The 20,922-nt window shown below is 46.0% G+C and overlaps 1 protein-coding gene across 2 annotated transcripts in view; it reads right to left on the bottom strand.

Moving 5' to 3' along the window:
• LRRC32 (leucine rich repeat containing 32) overlaps nt 1-20,922 on the bottom strand; it is a 161,702-nt gene that overhangs the window by 103,775 nt on the left and 37,005 nt on the right. Inside the window, exon 1 of one of the 2 annotated variants that reach the window (XM_069640034.1) lies at nt 19,030-19,189. The exons of the other annotated variant lie outside the window; for it this stretch is intronic. The gene's annotated coding sequence lies outside the window, so the exon portion shown is untranslated. Of the gene's footprint in view, nt 1-19,029; nt 19,190-20,922 lie in introns of those variants that run through there. 2 annotated transcript variants of the gene reach the window in all.

Genomic DNA, 20,922 nt, shown 5'->3' with positions numbered 1-20,922 from the left:
TCAGACCAAATCTGCAGCCTTAATGGATCTGAGAGAATGTCAGCAGGGGTGGAAGACCCCTTCTTTTAAAGGCCCAAGTCCCCAGGTGATTTTACTAAAGTTAGCTTGCTTTAGTGGTCCAATCCCTGCTCTTGAACAGAATGAACTACGCCCGTTAAATGTCACAAACAAATTGCTTTCCTCCAGAGGAAGTGGAGAGGATAGAAATGGAAGAGAGAAACAGAGAGAAACAAAAGGGTGGAAGTCTTCAATTGACCAGATCACTTCTACCTATCATAATCCCACTCCCTTCCCATTACGAGCAAAGGCCCTTAGAGATGCTGCATCCTGGTGTCAGGCTACTCTTTTTGAATGGGTGTTCTGCTTTGAAGCCCAGGACAGCAAACTGCTGTGTGGCTGTCTCAGGTGGAGGGTGTTACCAGCTCTCACAAAGAGATCAAAGAGGAGGCCCGGCCCTCCATGGACCAGTTCTGCCATTTGGTGGGCGACGCCCAGCTGACCAGAATACACATCTCCTTCTACAGCAGACCTGTAGCGAGCTTTTTCCTGGGCCCTCTAAAGTAGGATTTTACCCAGGTAATCCATCAGGCACATTCACTTTCAGACCATTGTCGAAAACAGATTTAACTAGCATCATATCACAGCTCACACCAACTACATGTAAAGGGGATGGTTTTCCGGCAACTGTTGTCAAAGCTTGCACACCAGTGTTGATACCAATTATCACCAAGTATATCTGCAGTTCCTTGATGAGGGACAGGTACCAAACCTGATAAAACAGGCGTGGAGTACCCCTTGTTCAAAAAGCCATCTCTTGATCCCAATATCGTGACCAATAGCCAACTTGACTTTTTGTCAAAACTATTTGATGGATCTGCTTATTTGCAGATTCAAGAACATTTAATGAAAAACAACATCCTGGGCATGCGTCAATCTGGATCTAGACAGGCACACAGGATGGAGATGGTGCTGTTAGACCTGAAGGCAAATATACTAACAGCAATCGACCAGGGCAGCATTGTGCTGCTAATGCTGCTGGATCCGTCAGCTGCTTTCGACCTGGTTGATCATTCTATATTGGTCAAAAGACTACTATGTTCTGCTTATTTCTCTCCATCAGCAGCAAAGTGGTAGGTGCTTTCTATTGACCAATTAGATATGGTATTCAGCAGCACTGCAGCAGCTTATGTGGTCAAACTACCCTATGGTGTACCTTAGGCATTTTGCTCATCTCCCACCCTCTATAATATTTTCACCATGCCATTGTTTGAGCCACTGGATAAGAGCAGAATAATCCATACCAATGATGCTGATGACACGCAGTGCCTATTCCCTATTTCTGGAGATTATGAGAAAGACACTGAACTCATCAACTGTGTTTAGTCCCTTATCCACCAATCAATGGTCAGTAATGGTATGGCCCTAAATGACACCAAGACCGAGCTGATGTTAGCAGGTACAGCGAATAGAACAACTAAACTACGTACCGAGTATGACAGTTTGTTGTGGCAGGGTGCACTATTTCAACACTCAAGAAAGCAAAAACCTTCTGCATTGTCTTAGATTCCAAGCTGAACATGAAGGTGCAGGTGAATAACATTGTCTCCACCTCTACTCACCATCTCAAATTGCTGACACAAAGGAGGTGTACGCTGGTAGCCAGAGTATTAGGGAGTTTTACAAAGGTCCACATTAGGTAAGACTTTAAAAGACTCTCACTTGGGACACACGGCCCCAACTCTTAATATAGGCCGTAACCACACAAGTATGTTGGTAGCACTGGCTGAGCAGCCAGGCTTATCTTAGAAGGGAGAACAGGGTACAAAGAATGTACAGTATACACAAAGGCCAAATAAACACTGGCACACTAAAAGTTATGTACAAATAATGGTTTATTTTATAATTGCACTAAGGTAAAGTTAAACGGTAAGTATTATAACACACAATAAGTAACTTTAGGGAAACCAATGCATTATTCACAGTAAGTAAACAACATTGTAATACTTTTTTACAAAAGCAGCATGTAATTCAAAGGCAAGTAAAATACATTTGTAATAACTGTTTCAGGTAGAATAATGAAACAAAACCAACCTAAGGTAATTAAATACATTGCAATAATTTCACAGAGGCCTGCCACTTTAGAAGTCAATCCCTTAAAAGTTATGAGTGTCTCAGAGTCAGTGTGGAGGGCAAAACCGGTAAGGCACTGCTGTAGAAAGTCCATACTTTCCAGAGGAAGTCTTCAGTAGCAAGTAAGAAAAACGTTTGTTGGTAGAAAGGGTCAGAGACTTCGGAGAAGTCCCCTTGCAAGTTCACAGACGTTAGGCCTGGGTGAATGATTATGGGCAAACTCCCAAACATGCAAATCAGCACTCAGGCAACAAAGGAGCAACAATTCAGCTCTAGGTAAGTTCTATCAAGAGTCTCACAGTATTTTAGGAGTGATGAAGAAATTGCAGCACAAAGCCTCCATGGTGAAGCAGCCGTAGATCTGGTCACTAGATTTCTGGTCAGAAAGACGACAGCGTGGACACTGGAGTGGATCTCCCAGCAGCAGTCAAGGAAAGAGGCTTCCAGCAAAGGATTCTTTGTATCTTCTCACGACTCTATGGTTTGGCACCCTTTTCAGGATATCAATTGAAGAGCGGTTGTTGACTTCAATGAGTGGAATCATGCCTCTGGAGATCCAGAAGGAGTCCACCAAAGGTTCGGGAGGATTCAATCTTCAGAAGATGATGCACTGCACGATTTCGGCAGGTCCAAGGGTATTGGCAGTTTGCAGCCCAAGAAGACCACAGCTCGTCGTGGGATGGTTCAAAATGTAGGTCGTCGAGAGGCTAATTGGTCCCATTAGTCTAACGGGGAGAGTCCTCTTCAGAGTTCTCCTGATGCTTGGAAGAAGGGGTCAGACAGCAGCAGTTATTCAGAGGGCTTCTCCTCGCATCTGGAAGTGACTGTGGACATCTTCTCCTCTTCTTCCTCGTCAGTTCTTCTGTTCCAGGGGTCAGCTTGTCTTCAGCTCAGGATCCATGCCTTGTATGCAGGAAACCAGCCAATCAGCACCCATGCAACATTCAAATTCTGGGCGGTGGCTGTACTTGCAGGACTTCCAGCCTCCCAGTTGGAACTGGTTCCCAGCAGGCACAACAGAAGACAAAGAACATCAGAGTTTCAGACTCATCCTCTGTTTCCTGTCCTCACACACATGCTTCAGTCTTGGCGGGCTTCACAAAAGATTCCAGCCTAAGACAAAAGTCAAACCAGGACCTACTTCATCCAGCACGGCAGACGAAGGACCAAGAAGGGACAAGCAAACAAAAAATGGCAAAAAAGGAACACAGCCACCAATGTGGGTCAATGGCAACCCTTCTGTGCACTACTACGGCTGTGAGTACAGCCTGCAAGTAAAAATTGAAGAAAGGTAGGTAAGATAATACTGCTGCCATCAGCCATTCAGTTTAGCTCTTCAATGTAACCAAATTGTTACAGGAGTATTGAGGGGATACTCTGTAAGCCCTCAGCTCTCCACAAAAGGTGGGGTGTACTGATCTCAAAATATAATGGTTAGGAAGGATACTAGATATCCCGCTACCCTTGTAACATTAGTTTTCAAAAGGGAAAAGGAGAACATAAAAAGGGAAGTCCAAGGGGCTCCCATCCACACTGCACAGAGAGTGCTGTGTGTAGCAAAATTCAGTGAATGATGTCATGAAACTTGGAGGAACGTATTTCTTCCAAGAAAGAGTTACAGAAAAAAATACAAAGTATCCCAAAAGAAAGGGAAAAAGAATGAGTGTATGTGGAAAAATGTTCTCACTCACTCAGGGGAACAGTCCACAAACCCATAAATCCAGCAAAAAGTGCTGGGGGGCCCATGTGTGGAGGAGGTTTTGCATACACATGAACATCTACCTAACACAGAGCAATAATCAGTGCAAAGCTGGGCTATTGCAGTAGTCTGCTTCAAGGGATCAACAAAGGAGAGATCTCAAAACTACAAATGATTCAAAACAGTTCAGTCCGCGTAATAGAGGGGCTAAGTAAAATAGAACATCTTGGAAGCCACACTGGGATTACACTGGTTACCAATAGAAGCTCGAATTTCATTTCGAATCTTGACACTAATGGATAAATGCCTCTTTGGTAATAGCCCGAGTTAGCTCTCAAAATACATCTCTTTGACAACCAATTTGGAATACCCTCCGACGGACCTGATGGGCTGTAGTTCTCTGGCTATGTTCAAACGTCTCCTGGAAACCTATCTATTTGTGTAAATAGTTATTGATGCCGTCTGTTCTCGTTTTTTTAATATATATTGTGATGCACTATCAGGTGATGTTACATGTTGTTTTTGTGAGCGCTCTGATGACTCTAAGCTTGCCTATCCTGGTGCTATGTAAATAAACAAACAGAAAATAAAATAAAAAATAAAGCTGGCTGACAGGATCAATTGGGATGTGGCAGGCATGATTTTTATTTATTGTTTATTTATAATGCACCAATTCAGTGAATGGTGTTTCAAGGCGCATCAAGACAAAAGTTGGGGGGACAGGGATCAAGAAAACACAACAAAAACGTTCCTACTAGGCCTTGAGACATTTGAATCGTGGAAGTGCTGTAACATGAATGCAGAGTGGAGGGAGAGGAGGGAAGTACAGATCGGGCAGGAACAGGGAGGAAGACAAAACAAAAACGTTCCTACTAGGCCTTGAGACATTTGGATTGTGCAAGTGCTGTAACCTGAAATGCAGGGGGAGGGAGGAAGTGCAGGTGGGGGGAACGAGCAACGCTAAGGCGGGAGTGAGGAGAGGAGAATGGTACATTAAGTGCAAAGTGAAAAGGATCAAACAAAGCACAAGGCTGGAAATTAAGACACAGTTGGAGTGGGTGCACAAATTGGCAAAGACTCACCTCATGGTGTAGGGGGCTGAATCAAGTTTGCAGGTACAAGTAGGTAAAAAGCAACATTGGAATGCCTCACATCATGGTACAGGGGGCAACATCAAGCATGCAGGTACAAGTAGGTAAAAAGCAGCATTGGGATGCCTCCCCTCATGGTGTGGGGGGGCTAAATCAAGTATGCAGGTATAAGTAGGGAAAACGCAGCATGGGGATGCCTCACCCCATGGTGTAGCGGGCTATATAAGGTATGCAGGTACAAGTTGGTAAAAAGGCAACATTGGAATGTCTCACTTCATGGATGGTGCAGGTGGCTACATCAAGTATGCATGTACAAGTAGGTACAAATCAGCATTGGGTTGCCTCAACTCATGGTGCAGGGGGCTACAGCAAGTATGCAGGTACAAGTAGGTAAAAAGGCAACACTGGAAGGCCTCACATCATGGTGCAGGGGGCTACATCAAGTATGCAGGTACAAATATGTAAAAAGCAACATTGGGATACCTCACCTCATGGTGCAGGGGGCTATATCAAGTATGCAGTTACAAGTAGGTAAAAAGGCAACATTGGAATGCCTCACCTCATGGTGTAGGGGGCTAGATCAAGTATGAATGTTCACGTAGGTAAAACAGCAACATTGGAATGTCTCACCTCATGGTTTAGGGGCTACATCAACTATGCACATATAAATAGGTAAAAAGCAACATTGGAATGCCTCAGCTAATGGTGCAGAGGGCTACATTAAGCATGCAGGTACGAGTATGTAAAAAGCAACATTGGAATGCCTCACCTAATGGGGCAGGGGGCTACATCAAGTATGCAGGTAGGAGTAGGTAAAAAGTGATGAACATCATTTGAAAACCAATGACAGGTACACTCTGATCTTCATTGTAGCAACCGTATGAAAGACTATTCACAGGTGCCTAGGGGACACGGCTGGTGCCGATTTACAGAAGACCCAGACTGTAGATAAGTTAGGAGGGGGTACCTCTTTCCTTTCAACACCTCTGCTCCCTCATACTCGTGCTCCCTCATACTCGTGTATGAGCAAGCTGACTTGTAGATCTACACCTTACTTATGACTCCCAATAAGGCTGAAGCATGACTGTGGTTATTTGTGTTCCCATGTAGAAAGGATGTGATGCAACAGTCCTGTCTGAACCGCCCCTTTTGGGGATGGGACCATGTCTGATATTTTATTTATGGTTTTACCCCTTCTTCAATTGCCCAGAAGTCTGAATAATGGTGGCTTGTGACAGTGGCTAAGATTGCTTCAAACCTTCCATCCATCACTCTTAGGTGTCATCTAGATGTCCTATCTGTCAAGTAGGAACACAGGATTTTGAAAAAAGCGCCATCATCTGTGCAGAGCAGGTACTAAAAACAACACATGCTGGTAACTCCCTGTAAGTATTGCAGGCCATGAGCCAAGAATGTGGTTCATAGCTCTTATTGCATGTTTCCAAAATAGACCCAAATTATTGACACTAAAATCAGGAGTGCAGGCAGGAGAAAAGGCAACTGGGTAAAGGTGCCTGTGCTGGGCAGGATCTGGGCCATACAGGCACTTCAGTGTCTGCCGTGGTCCTTGGTTTCACTACCTCTGTTCTCCAGCCTTTCCATCTTTTATCCTGCATAGGGCTTCTTCAGGGTTTCGTCATTGTTGGGAAATGGTGTTAACAAACTGGGACCTTCAATGAAAGGAAATGAAAGAAGCAGAACACAATGGGACAAACAGAACAAGAAGTGGTTTGTGACCTTAATGGTCCTCCTAAGGGCAATGGGTGCTGGAACCTATTTTCATGCTGGTAGGGATGCCACAATAGTGATACTTTGCATGTTACATTTGATGTACTGTTAAGACTGTTGTATACATTGTTTCTACTTCAATAATGCAATTCAAATACAGCAAAAGATGTGGTCCAGGATGTGTCATTCCCTGCATGCTGGGACTCCCTGAGTCAGTTCAAAGACTTTACACGTCCCTGTTTTCTATGTAGTCATACTGAACATGTTTGCCTTCCTCTCAATGACACAACCACTACCCTTTTCTTTTTGAGTTGTCAGATGTCCTTAATCATTTCCGGCTGACCATCCTTTGCACCACTGCCAGTAGCATCTGGAGTCCACATTCATAATACAATGCCGGCTCACCATCGTCCGTTACACTTTCAGCTGCATCAGGAGCCCACAACCGTAAAAAGAAACCAAAAACAAAAAAATTCACAGATAGTTCACCCTTCACACCGGTTTTCAGAAGCAATTGGAGATGTAATTCATGGAAAACGTCGGATCACCATCCTTCACTCCTCGTCCAGTAGCAGCTGGAGTCCACATTCACCATCCTACACCAATCATTCAGTAGCAGCTAAATCCACATTTACCATCCGTTACTCCACCTTCAGTAAAAACGAAATTAACATTCACCATCCGTCACTCCTCCTTTAGTAGCAGCTGGAGTCCACATTCACCATCCATCACTCCTCCTTCAGTAGCAGGTGAAGTCCACATTCACCATCCATCACTCCGCTTTCAGTAACAGGTGAAGTCCACATTCACCATCCGTCACTCCTCCTTCAGTAGCAGGTGAAGTCCACATTCACCATCCATCGCTCCACTTTCAGTAGCAGGTGAAGTCCACATTCACCATCCATCACTCCGCTTTCAGTAACATGTGAAGTCCACATTCACCATCCATCACTCCTCCTCCAGTAACTGCTAAGTCCACATTCACCATCCATCACTCCTCCTTCAGTAGCAGGTGAAGTCCACGTTCACCATCCTTCACTCGCCATTCAGTAGCAGCTGAAGACCACATTCACCATCCTTAACTCCCCCTTCAGTAGCAGCTGAAGTCCACATTCACCATCCTTCACTCCGCTTTCAGTAGCAGCTGGAGTCCACATTTACCATACTTTACTCCTCTTTCATTTGCAGGTGTCAGACCTTGCTTCTCTTTCATTAACACTTGGCATACCTCACTCTTCTTTCACTAGCAACTGGAGTCCACATTCGCTATCCTTCACTCCTCGTTCAGTAACAGCTGAAGTCCACATTCACCATCCGTCACTCCTCTTTCAGTAAAAGCTAAGTCCACCTTCACCATCCGTCACTCCTCTTTCAGTAAAAGCTAAATCCACCTTCATCATCCGTCACTCCTCTTTCAGTAACAGCTGAAGTCCACATTCACCATCCGTCACTCCTCTTTCAGTAACAGGTGAAGTCCACATTCACCATACATCACTCCGCTTTCAGTAGCAGGTGAAGTCCACATTCACCATCCATCACTCCGCTTTCAGTAACAGGTGAAGTCCACATTCACCATCCATCACTTTGCTTTCAGTAACAGGTGAAGTCCACATTCACCATACATCACTCCTCCTTCAGTAACTGCTAAATCCACATCCACCATCCATCACTCCTCCTTCAGTAGCAGGTGAAGTCCACATTCACCATCCTTCACTCCCCCTTCAGTAGCAGCTGAAGTCCACATTCACCATCCTTCACTCCGCTTTCAGTAGCAGCTGGAGTCCACATTTACCATACTTCACTCCTCTTTCAGTAAAAGCTAAGTCCACCTTCACCATCCGTCACTCCTCTTTCAGTAAAAGCTAAATCCACCTTCATCATACGTCACTCCTCTTTCAGTAACAGCTGAAGTCCACATTCACCATCCGTCACTCCTCTTTCAGTAACAGGTGAAGTCCACATTCACCATCCATCACTCCGCTTTCAGTAACAGGTGAAGTCCACATTCACCATCCATCACTCCTCCTTCAGTACCTGATAAGTCCACATCCACCATCCGTCACTCCGCTTTCAGTAGCAGGTGAAGTCCACATTCACCATCCATCACTCCGCTTTCAGTAACAGGTGAAGTCCACATTCACCATACATCACTCCTCCTTCAGTAACTGCTAAATCCACATCCACCATCCATCACTCCTCCTTCAGTAGCAGGTGAAGTCCACATTCACCATCCTTCACTCCCCCTTCAGTAGCAGGTGAAGTGCACATTCACCATCCTTCACTCCCCCTTCAGTAGCAGCTGAAGTCCACATTCACCATCCTTCACTCCTCCTTCAGTAGCAGGTGAAGTCCACATTCACCATCCATCACTCTGCTTTCAGTAACAGGTGAAGTCCACATCCACCATCCATCACTCCTCCTTCAGTAGCAGGCGAAATCCACATTCACCATCCTTCACTCCCCCTTCAGTAGCAGCTGAAGTCCACATTCACCATCCTTCACTCCTCCTTCAGTAGCAGGTGAAGTCCACATTCACCATCCATCACTCCGCTTTCAGTAACAGGTGAAGTCCACATCCACCATCCATCACTCCTCCTTCAGTTGCAGGTGAAGTCCACATTCACCATCCTTCACTCCCCCTTCAGTAGCAGCTGAAGACCACATTCACCATCCTTAACTCCCCCTTCAGTAGCAGCTGAAGTCCACATTCACCATCCTTCACTCCGCTTTCAGTAACAGGTGAAGTCCACATTCACCATACATCACTACTCCTTCAGTAACTGCTAAATCCACATCCACCATCCATCACTCCTCCTTCAGTAGCAGGTGAAGTCCACATTCACCATCCTTCACTCCCCCTTCAGTAGCAGGTGAAGTCCACATTCACCATCCTTCACTCCCCCTTCAGTAGCAGCTGAAGTCCACATTCACCATCCTTCACTCCTCCTTCAGTAGCAGGTGAAGTCCACATTCACCATCCATCACTCCGCTTTCAGTAACAGGTGAAGTCCACATCCACCATCCATCACTCCTCCTTCAGTAGCAGGTGAAGTCCACATTCACCATCCTTCACTCCCCCTTCAGTAGCAGCTGAAGTCCACATTCACCATCCTTCACTCCTCCTTCAGTAGCAGGTGAAGTCCACATTCACCATCCATCACTCCGCTTTCAGTAACAGGTGAAGTCCACATCCACCATCCATCACTCCTCCTTCAGTAGCAGGTAAAGTCCACATTCACCATCCTTCACTCCCCCTTCAGTAGCAGCTGAAGACCACATTCACCATCCTTAACTCCCCCTTCAGTAGCAGCTGAAGTCCACATTCACCATCCTTCACTCCGCTTTCAGTAACAGGTGAAGTCCACATTCACCATCCTTCACTCCGCTTTCAGTAACAGGTGAAGTCCACATTCACCATCCTTCACTCTGCTTTCAGTAGCAGCTGGAGTCCACATTTACCATACTTCACTCCTCTTTCATTTGCAGGTGTCAGACCTTGCTTCTCTTTCATTAGCACTTGGCATACCTCACTCTTCTTTCACTAGCAACTGGAGTCCACATTCACTATCCTTCACTCCTCGTTCAGTAACAGCTGAAGTCCACATTCACCATCCGTCACTCCTCTTTCAGTAAAAGCTAAGTCCACCTTCACCATCCGTCACTCCTCTTTCAGTAAAAGCTAAATCCACCTTCACCACCCGGCACTCCTCTTTCAGTAACAGCTGAAGTCCACATTCACCATCCGTCACTCCTCTTTCAGTAAAAGCTAGGTCCACCTTCACCATCCGTCACTCCTCTTTCAGTAAAAGCTAAATCCACCTTCACCATCCGTCACTCCTCTTTCAGTAAAAGCTAAGTCCACCTTCACCATCCGTCACTCCTCTTTCAGTAACAGCTGAAGTCCACCTTCACCATTCGTCACTCCTCTTTCAGTAAAAGCTAAATCCACCTTCACCATCCGTCACTCCTCTTTCAGTAAAAGCTAAATCCACCTTCACCATCCGTCACTCCTCTTTCAGTAAAAGCTAAATCCACCTTCACCATCCGTCACTCCTCTTTCAGTAACAGCTGAAGTCCACCTTCACCATGCGTCACTCCTCTTTCAGTAAAATCTAAGTCCACCTTCACCATCCGTCACTCCTCTTTCAGTAAAAGCTAAATCCACCTTCACCACCCGGCACTCCTCTTTCAGTAACAGCTAAAGTCCACCTTCACCATGCATCACTCCTCTTTCAGTAAAAGCTAAGTCCACCTTCACCGTCCGTCACTCCTCTTCCAGTAACAGGTGAAGTCCACACTCACCATCCGTCACTCCTCCTTCAGTAACAGCTAAGTCCACATTTACCATATGACAATCCTCTTTCATTTGCACCTGTCATACCTCACTCCTCTTTCATTAGGAACTGCAGTCCCCATTCGCCACCCTTCACTCTCCTTTCGTTCGCAACTGGAGTCCCTGTTCACCAGGTGTTACTCACTTTTCAGAAGCATCTGGAGTCCACAATCACTGTGCTTGAGTTCCCGTTGGGTAGCGGCTGGAGTCCGCAATCACCACACTGCACCCTTTCATGAAGAATGCAGGTACGCCACTGCTCCCTCCTCTTTCAGTATGAGATGGAGCCCACGCGCAGGTAGACTGCCCTTCACTCTGAGTTCAGGAGCAGTTCGAGTCCACATGCACCATCCTTCATTCATCTTCCCTAGCAGAGAGTGTGAACATTTGTTTTTATAATCAGGCTGACTATCCTTCACACCTGCCGCAGCTGGAGTAGTATTGCCCCGTGCACTACTGGGTGGGCTGCCTTTTCTCGTTTCTGACTTGTCTAGCAGTATCTTTGCATTTTGGGTGTTAGCGGCTGTGGGGTGAGGGTGCACCACTCCTGCAGGAATGCAAACCTGCTGCAGAATACTTGTAACCTCCGGTTGCGACATGCAAGGTGTCCAAACCATGCACTTTTACACGGAAGATGCTGCTGCTGTCAGGTGTTAATGGCTTGGAGACAGGGGGGGGGGGGTGAAGGGGAAGGCATGCTGAGCTTGGGCTAAACCATGCTTTTGAATATGGGGTTGGAGTGGTTGGTTCATCAAAAAAAGTGTGCTGCAGACACATTCTGTTTGTGTTGTGCCTAGTACTTACCAATCCAGAACGACCAAGGTATTTAATACCCCTTGCTCACTGTTCTTAGAGAGGCAACAGTTTCACCTCACTGATTATGCCCAACAAGGCTGAAACACGTGTATGGGGTTACTGATGGTACTCTTGTTCAGAGGAGAATTTCCTAGCATTTCGGCGCTGGACTGCCCCTGGGCAGGACAAAGGCTGATATGCGGGGACATTTCTTCTCTGTGAAAAGGACAGTGAGCTAAAGACTTGGTAGAGTCTCTCCCAGGGGTTATTCACCCAAGAACAGGTCATTGGGCTGTGTTCGTGCTGGTAGAGAGATTCCCAGACCCCCCTTTGTTTGCATACATTAACTTTGGGTTTCACCCTAAGTTAACTCGGCAATCCAGACGTGGACCCCTTGCTCACTGTTCTTAGAGAGGCAACAGTTTCACCTCACTGATGATGCTCAACAAGGCTGAAACATGTGTATGGGGTTACTGATGGTACTCTTGTTCAGAGGAGAATTGCCTAGCATTTCGGCGCTGGACTGCCCCTGGGCAGGACAAAGGCTGATATGCAGGGAAATTTCTTCTCTGTGAAAAGGACAGTGAGCTAAAGACTTGGTAGAGTCTCTCCCAGGGGTTATTCACCCAAGAACAGGTCATTGGGCTGTGTTCGTGCTGGTAGAGAGATTCCCAGACCCCCCTTTGTTTGCAAGGTATTTAATATGTATTGCTAAATAAAATACTAAAAAATGCCATGGGTGTAAAATCTACAATTCACTGGATGCTTTACATGTAATGAAATGTGATCACTCCTAGTCACAGTGCAAATGCACCGCAGCCATTGCAGAAAGGTGCAGGCACTTCCACCACCTTTGCATAAGAAGGAGACACCTAGTGGTGAAATGATGCACAACGCCTCGAAAGGCTGCGTTTGGCCAATATTGAAGATTGGGGCGAATTGGCGTTGAAGGTCTGTAGAAGATATGGCCAATTGGGCTGATAGAAAAAGTGATATGTGCAAAACTCACTCGCAGGTAGTGTAAGTCAAATGCCAAACACAACAGTGGCATAGCACACTTGTGATGTGAGCTGAAGCTAACCCTGTGTCAGTCTAACCCTAGACTGTTTGCCTAAAACTGCATCCATAACTGGTTAGGCCTTACCCCACTGATACCTGTTGATGTATAACAACTGTATCCTTCTGACTATGTGCGCCCTTAACCATACTATTGTATCCCATGTATGTTTGCAGCTCAACATGTAACCCTGTGGCCTTTTCACACAGGTGCAACCATTATAACCAAGCATACTGGAACCACTCCTGCTTATGGTAACCTAAAGAAGGGTTATTGTAACCAAGCCACTTTACCTACAACGTATTTGTGTCCTATTGTAACATAACTGCCTTCTCATGTTCTGCAACTAAGACATATTCTTGTAACAGCGCCTCGATGCCCCTGGGCTGTGTGAGCACTTTATACATGCAAACAAATAAATAAATAACTACATTTCTCCATCAGCTAGCACAGCGGGGAACCACAAGGCACCCCCTGGGGATTATTCCTACACTCAGCGTTGCTGTCTCATTATGCCATAGCTACTTTCCACATTGAACATCATTACACATCCTGTGCACACCTGATGGAGCAGCCAGTAATCGCATTTGCTGGATTAACAAGAAATCCAGACCGAGGTCAGAAATAAAACATTTTCTTTTTTACCTTCAAAAGGTTCTTAGTGAAATGATTTTAAAAGGGTTGCACAAGTTGGTCTGGCGTTCTTTGGACTCCTCTCCGGGTAAGGAAAATCATAGTCTGTGATCTTTGAAGCAGAGGTCCACACCCAAATACAGTACCTCTAGCCTGACCCTCTTGGGTGGGAACATCTCGCCTGGACTATATCGCGAGGGAGGCAATGTTTTGCTCCTGGCTCCTAAACAGCCTTCCCCACTTGGACTGGTGTTTTTTACTCTTCTACTTTCCAGCCCTTAGTGTGCAAATTGAAGTAAATATCGATCTCCTGGCAACATTTTCCGATGCAAGATTTTTCATGTGTATTATTGTGTGCTGGGAAACTTATTTCGACATGGATCTCTGCTATATTAATCTGAGAGCCACCTCATGACCTGCCACAGTTCAGGGGTCTGCAACCTTTGTCTCTCCAGATATGTTGGACTCCAGCCCCCACCAGCCCTGGCTAGCATGGTCTATGGTAAGGGATCATGAGAAACGTAATCAAAAACATCTGGAGAGAGTCACAATTTGAAGACCTCAGTGGCCTAATGAGAAACTTGCTGAAGTTGAAACCTGGATACGTCGGTCTCAATCCCGGCGTTGTCACTTGACTAAAAGAAAAACCATTTGACCTAAGGCAAATCAATGGATCTCTCTGTGCACATTTTAAATATGATAAATACTTTGCTAATGTGCAAATATCAATTGTAAGCTACTAGTTTGTACTGTCTCAAGTATATGCTCCCTCAGAACACCACCCTGCTTTGTGTAACCTGGTACGCACACACTGCACAGTTCTACTTAAAGAGCCTCATGTTGCAAAAGCTCAAAATCAACAGATGTTCTCTAAATGTGTGGTGTTGTTCTTTGGACCTGGACTATGCTATACTAAATGAGTACAACATTGCTGACTTTCAGAATTGATTATACAACTCTCAGGCTATTTGGAAATAACCAAGGCCAGCAGATCAAGCTGAGGTGCCCTACTTTTGTTACGCCCGTCTGTGAGTTCCGGAAAGTTGTGGAAGGGAATACTACGCCTGCAAGTTCATTGGTAAAATATTTAGCGAGTTAAGTGCTTGTTCCAGAGATCTTCATATAGGCTGTGGTTACAGGTGGTGGACTCAGTCCTCCATTCTTTTGAGGTCACCATCACACTGCTTTATTTTAGATAATAAACAAGTTTCCATAAAGCATCGCACAATATCAACCATAATAAAATGTAAAGACATTAGGCCTCATTACGGGTTGGGTGGTAATTCGGCAGTAAATCCACAAAATTACTGCCAAACTCAATTACCGTTATCGCCACTTGGTCCTGTGGATTTACCACGTGATTACAAGTTATGGCAGTTCCCCATTTTTGGAGTCTGTGGGATTTTTGGCAGATTAACTGCTGGCGGAATTACCACATAGTAAATCCGCCAATTTATAACGGTAAAGCAATGTATTCACCTCCAGCTTGTTGTTGGAGGTAAATCCTCCACTTTACGTCCAATGTTATAACTCGACGTTCCAGGAAAAACAGTGGTTAATTGCAGTGGTGTGCAGCGACAAGGTATGACTTGTGATCCACTGTCCACATCACCACCGCCGTGGGACTGTGCATTTACCCATCTTCTCTCGAATGCATGTGTAGGGCTCTGCTGCACACTAGCTAGGTATTTGCTATATAAAACACAAATACAATGAACCATATATTTATATCCTTTCTGGTTTCACCGATCACTCAGTGAGCGTTGAGCCGCACTCACAGAGTGCCTCTTAAGTAAGTGAAATAGAGTTCTTTCTGTAACTGCTGGACCCATATGCATGCAAATTCCATAGCCGAACCCTTACTCTCCCTAGAGAAAAGTTAGACCACACAGCTTTCAAGTGTTCGCAATAAAAGGCTGTAGGATTTTAGTGTTACAGATATCGTTATGGAAACAATAACAATAATCGCATATCCTAATAATATCATACTTTTGGGCACCGGGTCCTGAGGTAACCCCCTCTGGCCCGTGCCACCTTCTTGTCCCACGACTTGTCCTGTTTTTCTCTTCCTTGTTCTTCTCCCTTCTTTTCTAGGGTGGGAGGGCTTTGTGGAAAAGAAGAAAGAGAGTGGAAGACGCTGAGTGAACAGCGAACCTCCTGACTGTTTGGGTCCCTGTTCAGGGTGTACAAACAGTTTGTATTTTATGTGTATTTTATGTGAGCTGTGGCAGCTCTTTTTATAAGACCGAGGGGTATACCTGGTAGCTGTGGGGGCTGAGGCCCAACCCCCAGGCCAGCTGTAGCCGACTGTCTGGACCCCCGGGAGGGGGGAGGGCAGGTCATTGTGCTCTCCCTGCCTTACTGTGGGTTTCCTCTGGGTGCTTAGCACCATGTTGCTTTGTGGAAGGGTGAGGTGATTGATCACACCTCACCCTTCCCTTGCTTTGTAGTGGGAGAGATTGCATGTCTCTGTGTAAGTGGAAGAGAGGGGCCAGGCTTGGGGGAAGGAGCTGCCCCTCTCCTGGGCCTGCCGGATGGTAACAGCAGTTACCCTGCCTCGCTTTGGGAGGCCCTGCAACATTGCCCAGAAAAAAGAAGTTTCCTCAGTCAAACGATGCATCAGTATTTCAAAAGTATATCCTTTATTTTCAAAAATATTCAGGTTAAAATCAATTTGCAACCTGCGTCCAGTATGCAAACGCGGGAGACCAAAATGGAGATGACGCGTTTCGCTACAACCTGTAGCTTCATCACATATATATATATATATGAAAAACACAAATGATCAGTAGTGATAATGCATTATTTTACACGTACCGTTTGCTATTGCTGCTATTGCCGTTTCACAGCACTGTAAGTAACAGTGTCACTTTAAACCATCATAACAGCACTCAACACCCTGGCACTTTCCATTTCCCCCCTACACCCGGAGAATGACGACAGGAATTATCCTAAAAGACTGAAGTCCTGCCTCTTCCACGAAGAGTACGGTCGGTCTCGTCTTGGTTCAACACTTCGTTGTGCTGGCATCTATCCCTTTTCCCCTTCAGATAATTCCTAAAGTGCCATGAAGCTGCGGAAACGTTGTGCGGGAGCTATACAAAACAGTGCTGGCGTTAGATTTAAGAGCGGCTAGAGTTTGGGCCTGTAACTTGCAGGATGAACACAAACTTCAAAAATGCAATGATAATTTACCATCGAGCTTTATGACTACCTGTAAATGCACCTTTTAATCTTGTGTTTTTTTTATTATTATTATCGGGCGTTGTTATGGACTATGTTTGCTGACAGGCTATCACCGATAGAGAGCTCCTGACCCGGGACCACGAGGGTCCAGGAAGCATCTGCCTCATTGCTGGGATGAGGGTTATTATGGTCACCCTCATCCTGCTGTCCCAATCTTTCCAGTCTCCAAAAGCAGCTTCCTGTTGCTCCGCTCTTCGGCAATGACCATTAAGTCTGGCAATGAAACGACATCCAAACATTGCCGAATGTGGAACATGACATCAAACCGTTCTGACAGGAAGCGGTGCTCCGGGCCGATCCGTCTGCACCGGACGGGGCTCCAATGTGAATCACTGGGAGCAGGGCTGAGCCAGCGGCCGCCGCTACATCCAGCCCACCCTGCGTGATGGGGTCAGGATCGGTACTTCACACCCACTGGGTGTTCAGGATCTGGCGAGGGTCCCACCCGGCCTTTCCCAGAGACCCCTGACTCAGAAAAAGGGAGGATGGGACGAGGAGGCTCTTCCAGGCCCAGAGACAGTTGAAAAGGTGAAGACTTGAAAGTGTGTGAAAGACAGCACCTATTCACCTTCCGAGATCACGTGTCATTCGCGGGCTAGGGCAACGCCTTGCAGGCTGTTTCCATGACAGGGGCAAGGGGGTGAACCCCTCACTGTGCCAGACTGGCCTTTCCTTAGCAAGCAGCGGGAGGTGAAGTCTAGGGTTGCGTGCGTTCTGCTGTCCGCTACTCACTCACTCCTCGCCCACACATGGCCGTTTACTACCCTGCGTGTACTGGAAGCTTGCACTCTGGGGGGGAGGAGGGGTCAGACCCCAGTCGCCGCATGTCAGCATCTCTCACGAGCAGGTGTACACTCAGAGTCCCCCACACCCCGTCCTCTGATTACGTTCTTGCCTGTAGAAACGTGCCTCACTCACTCAGGATCGAAACATTTGAGTGCTGACTAAGGCTTTATCGCTCACTCACACTCTTCCATACTCATTATTTCCCGCATTTACTTATTCACACACTCAGTTACTCCCTCAAACTGTCATCAAGGCATGTGGACACTCATCGCTTATCAAACGAGTGACTCACTCATTCACCCACTTACTCATGGGCCCACTCGTCATCTCATGCATTCACTCACTTGGCAACTCAAGTTAATTCCTGCCCAAACGAAATGCTTTGAAAGAAAACTGCACTAAATCCCTACATTTAGGGAGGATGTCAGAAAGTGTGTATCCTGTATTATGATCTGTTCGCGTATGCTCTGCCAATTGTATTGTACACCCTGTATTTTATGTAACTAAGCCTGCCACAAGTAACAGCGCCGCGATGCCCCTGCGCTGTTTGTATGCTATAAAAATGCATAAATAAATAAATAAATAAATCCTCTGTACTCTCTCACACACCTCCCTTTACACACTCCTTCAAGAAACAAACCACAGACTCACTCACTCATTTATTCATGCAGTTACATACTCGTAAAATCACTCACTAACTCCAGCAATCACTCACTCGCTTTCTTTGTTAGTGACTCATTCACTTAGCAACCACTTGCATTTCATAGGCAGTGTCTGTGGTCGTCTCATGAGCCCGGTCTAATTTCTCGCTCCCCCCAAAGGTTCCTACATCGGCATCACCCTTTGAAAAGAACACGCTGCGGCGTGGGCTGGGGGTAAGCCCCCGTCCCCTCTTAATAGTTCCCCAACTTTATTATCTGTTGTTTACAGGAGTAATCGTGAGGTATGCTGCCTCATGGCGATGCGCGTGCTGTTCAAACGCAACTAATACATTCTCACATGTCCCTGCATTATGGTGCTTAAATACCCCCAAATAGCTTCAGCCCGCTAGAACACAGAGGTTTCCCTTTCTAACGACACCTACTATAAAAACGCAGTGCTTACCCAAACCTTAACTCAGAACAAGCACACCTGCTCCAGGAAAGCACTTCAAATGCACTTTTTGAGAACTCTGTACTCCAACCCCCTCCACCTTCCAGAGTGCGCCCTGAGGCACCGCCATTTTCAGAAAAGCGCTGTACAAGCCACGCACCCCCCCTTTACGTTAACCGATCAATCACCACCACCCGTTCAATAAATCATTTCGTCAGTACGATCAAATAAACGACCTTCTGGCTCTTCTAACAGCGCACGCCAATTCAGTAGGCTCTGAGCGCCGTTTTAGCAACTCATGGAAAACATCCCGCCACCGTACACAGTCCAGCATTGCCATCCCTGTACAGCAAAGCACGGTGCTCATTGCTTGCCTCATTGTACTATCTAAAGCATGCATTACTTCAAAGCAGCGGCCGTTTGCGCTCTCCCTTTTTACCTGGCTTTTAGGTGGTCTATTTTGCTTCCCAGAAGTCGTCAGTCATGGTGGTCGTCCGGTCAGATCCGCGGGTTCCCTTCCCCTCTTCCCATCCTCACCATGTCCACTCTCACTGTGAGCAACTCTGCAGCTCGAGAGGGGACTCTTTTTTTATTTTCACAGGACGTGCCCCTATTTCCTTAAATTGGACACTGCCTGGTTTACATTAGTCCCCTCTGTGCCCGGCAGTTTGCAGGGTCTCAGTGCTCGCCATGTTCCGCACGGCGGTGCTAAATGCCGCTGCCTCCACCCTCCAAGGACTGACGGCCCAAACTCCTTTAGAACTTTTTTCCTGTCTTCTTTGTACACTCGTTGACATTGCTACAAACTTGTGCCACTTAGGTTTCATGGTTCTTTGCTGGTAGCATGTCAAACAGATTAAATGGTTTCTCAAGAACAAATGACATGTTTTCCCTAATTAAACGATCCTTTTATTATTGAGCCCCTAAGAAACCCGTGCACACTGGCTGACTTATCTTACTTGGACTAGCCGCGTGGAGCGCGGTTGTCACACTTAAGAACGAAGCTGTTTGTTGTGTCCATAATAAGCCATCATAGTTAATCAGTGTCACTGATGAGTTACCCAGTCACTCCTCAGGAAGATATAATACCTCTTTTTTTAATAAGAACACTTTTTTTACACAAAATCTCAAAAATAAACAAATAGTAAGAAACACGGGTTTACATCATGATATGTTACTCTTGGTTCAAGAATATCAACAAATATTTACTACAAACCAAATACTTTTTTAATCCCATTTAACCGGAAGAGAACAACATTTATACTGTTCAATATTATCAACAGTTTTATATCACAAACTGTGTCAAGAAAACTATATATACACATTTATTAAGCTACCAATTCTATGTTCTGTCAGAGCAATGTTACATCAACAAAAACATGTTTTTCCACTGAAATACTCCCATATTCACACTATGCGTTTTGGGACCCTCAGCCCCTTCATCAGGTGAAACTGTTATCTTTTCCAATGATCTAATAAAAAATAGAAAGAGATTCTGATCAAATTCCAAGTACATACTCCATTTTGTGTCGAATGTTTCTGGTTATCTGAGCACTAACCTGTCTTTTCTTTGACTAACGGAATAACCACCAATTGGAGAACTGAAAGAGACACATTTACAATCTCTTGTCATCAAGGGGCCTATCACCACATATCATTGCGCCTAAAATACCAATCACATTATTGCACATCTGTTCCACCAATGAACCTGTTTCCTTCCTGAATACGTCCAATAGGCAATCCTGAAAACAAAAACAACTATGATATGATATGATATGATATGATATGGCATTTGTAACGCGCCTATACACAAGTGTTTCAAGGCGCGACAAGGCAGGGGGGGGGGAAACAAGGGGAAGACAGACACCGATCCTACTAGGCCAGGTGACATTCAGACCGCGCAAGTGCAGGGGTAGGGGGAAGGGAAAAGTGCAAGGGGAAGGGGGAAGTGCAGTACAAGTTAGTAGAATAAGTAAATAAATAGGGCCAGCTGGTGGCAAGTGCAAGGTAAGTGCAGACAAGTGCTGGGAAAAGGGGGGCTGTAGGGATGCAGAGACAGTCCCTCAGTGCAGGGGTTGCCAGGGAGGCAGTGCAAGAGGAGAGTGGCTGGGACCAGGACCGAGGTCGGTGAGAGTGGCCCAGTTGCAGATTCGGTGCAGATTCATGTCGAGACTTTAGCAGGGGAGAGGGAGAGAGAAAGCAGAAGCAAAGAGGAAGGTTTTGAGGTGCTTCCGGAACCGGAGATGGTTCTCCTCAAGTTTCAGGGAGTCAGGAAGGCTGTTCCAGAGGGAGGCCCCTGCCACGGCGAGAGATCGACCCCCGACTCGTTGCT

This window comes from Ambystoma mexicanum, chromosome 7q, assembly GCF_040938575.1.
Source record: "Ambystoma mexicanum isolate Mex_15411 chromosome 7q, UKY_AmexF1_1, whole genome shotgun sequence".
NCBI classification, from domain to species: Eukaryota; Metazoa; Chordata; class Amphibia; order Caudata; family Ambystomatidae; genus Ambystoma; species Ambystoma mexicanum.
The sequence above is the reverse complement of the archived record's forward strand: the minus strand, read 5'-3'. Positions and strand labels throughout refer to the sequence as shown.